Below are 2,589 nucleotides of genomic sequence, written 5' to 3' on the forward strand. Positions count from 1 at the left end.
CACCATATGCTGTGATATATACAAAGATGCTTTAACTGCTTATAATAAAACCATCCGCTTAGCAAGGAAAGATTACTTCTCTAAAATCATTACAGAAAATGCTGGAAACTCCAGAATCCTCTTTTCCACTATTAATGTACTACTCAACACTGCCCCTACACCTCCTCAGTCATCAACGGTTAAGTGTGAAGAACTTGCACTATTCTTTAACAACAAAATAACCTTGATCAGGGCCAGCATTACTCATGATGGAAATAAAGTTGATTGCGGCAAACCGTGCAATGTAACCATGAGAAGTTTCACATGCATCACATTAGATGTACTCTGCAAAACTGTCTCAGAATGTAACTCCTCCACCTCAGACATTGACCCTATACCTACAGCTTTCTTCAAACGGGTATTTAATAGTGTTTCAAGCCCTGTGCTAGATATCATAAACACTTCCCTTAGGACTGGTATTTTCCCGGATGCCTTTAAAACAGCAGTTGTAAAGCCATTACTAAAAAACCTAACTTGGATAGTAATGAAATGGCAAATTATCGTCCAATATCCAACCTACCATTCATTAGTAAAGTACTTGAAAAGATAGTTTCAGTTCAAATAAATTCCTTTCTTGAAGAAAACAACATCTTAGAAGAATTTCAGTCAGGATTCAGAAAATATCATAGCACTGAAACTGCCCTCACCAAAATAATCAGTGACCTCAGACTAAACTCTGACGAGAATAAGATCTCCATCCTTATCCTGTTAGATCTCAGTGCAGCATTTGATACAATCGATCACGATATTCTAATCGATCGTCTTGAAAACCATGTCGGTTTCTCAGACCATGTGCTCGGCTGGTTTAAAACATACATCAGAGGGAGGAAATTCTATGTTAAACTAGGAGATCACATGTCTGATATATACGACAACAACTATGGAGTTGCACAAGGGAGTTGCTTAGGTCCTTTACTCTTCTCCCTTTACATGTTACCGCTGGGTGATATCATCAGAGAACATAATGTAGATTTCCATAGCTATGCGGATGATACACAACTGTACATATCTGCTGAACCAAATGATACAGCGATTAGCTCCATTACAGACTGCTTACTGGCAATAAATAAATGGATGAGTAAGAACTTCCTGAAACTAAACGAGAACAAAACTGAAATTCTAATTATCGGCTCCAAAACTAAAAAAGAAACATTAATAAAGAACCTGGGGGGACTAACCCCTTGGATCAAATCTGAGGTCACTAGTCTTGGGGTTATCATAGATTCAGAACTGAACTTCAATTCTCATATTAGCAAAGTGACGAAAACATCGTTCTTCCATCTCAGAAATATAGCAAAAGTACGACCATTTATTAATCAGAACGATGCCGAGAAGCTAATTCATGCATTCATATCTAGCCGGTTAGACTACTGTAATGCACTTTTCACAGGTCTCCCTAAGAAAACCACAGAGAGGCTTCAGCTAATCCAAAACTCTGCAGCCCGACTGCTAACTAGAACCAAAAGGAGAGAGCACATTAGTCCAGTCCTAGCCGCTTTACACTGGCTTCCTGTAACATTTAGAATTGACTTTAAGGTCCTTCTCCTTACATACAAAGCTCTAAATGGACAGGGACCTAGCTACATCGCCAACACTCTAATAAATTACACACCAGCAAGAACACTGCGATCATCAGCTGCTGGACTACTAGAGGCTCCCAGAAGCAGTCAAAAGAGGATCGGTAATGCAGCCTTTATCAACTATGCCCCAAAACTATGGAACAAACTACCCCAAAACATCAGGGAAGCCAACTCGCTAGACATCTTTAAAAGACAGCTTAAAACCTATCTCTTTGCTCAGGCATTTCACTGATAGATATCTGCTACCACCTAGTGGCAAGAGGAAACATCAGGGATATCCTGACACAACTTGTATTTATTCTTACCCTGCCTACTCTTTTACACTGCCTATCAAATTCATGTGTCGGTTATTGCACTTTTTACTTCTTACTGATGACTATTTTTAAACTGAATCATTTTATTCTTATTATTTGCTAGATCCAAATGTGAAACACTGTGATTATTTGTTCATGAATTACAGGAGTATTACTGAATAGAGAGCCTATTAGGATGCTAGATCCTAATGTGAAACACTGTGATTTGCCACATCTTGCTATGCTCGCTCATGCCTGTATTTTTTATGTCCGTTCTATTTTATAATTTTTTGACTATTTTTAAACTGAATCATTTTAAACTATTTTTACTATTTGTGTTACTGAAAACTGTAAGCGGAGAGCCTATTGGGATGCTAGATCCTAATGTGAAACACTGTGATTCTACCTGTCTATCTTTTTATGCTCGCTTATGCCTGTATTTTTTGCTGTTGTGAAGCACTTTGAACTGCAACCTCTGTATGAAAAGTGCTATACAAATAAAGTTATTATTATTATTATTATTCCAGTGACAGTGTTGTGGACCGTGTTGTGATTCCAGTGACCGTGTTGTGATTCCAGTGACAGTGTTGTGATTCCAGTGACCGTGTTGTGATTCCAGTGACAGTGTTGTGGACAGTGTTGTGATTCCAGTGACCGTGTTGTGATTCCAGTGACAG

This window comes from Notolepis coatsorum (assembly GCF_963971535.1).
Source record: "Notolepis coatsorum genome assembly, chromosome: 14".
NCBI classification, from domain to species: Eukaryota; Metazoa; Chordata; class Actinopteri; order Aulopiformes; family Paralepididae; genus Notolepis; species Notolepis coatsorum.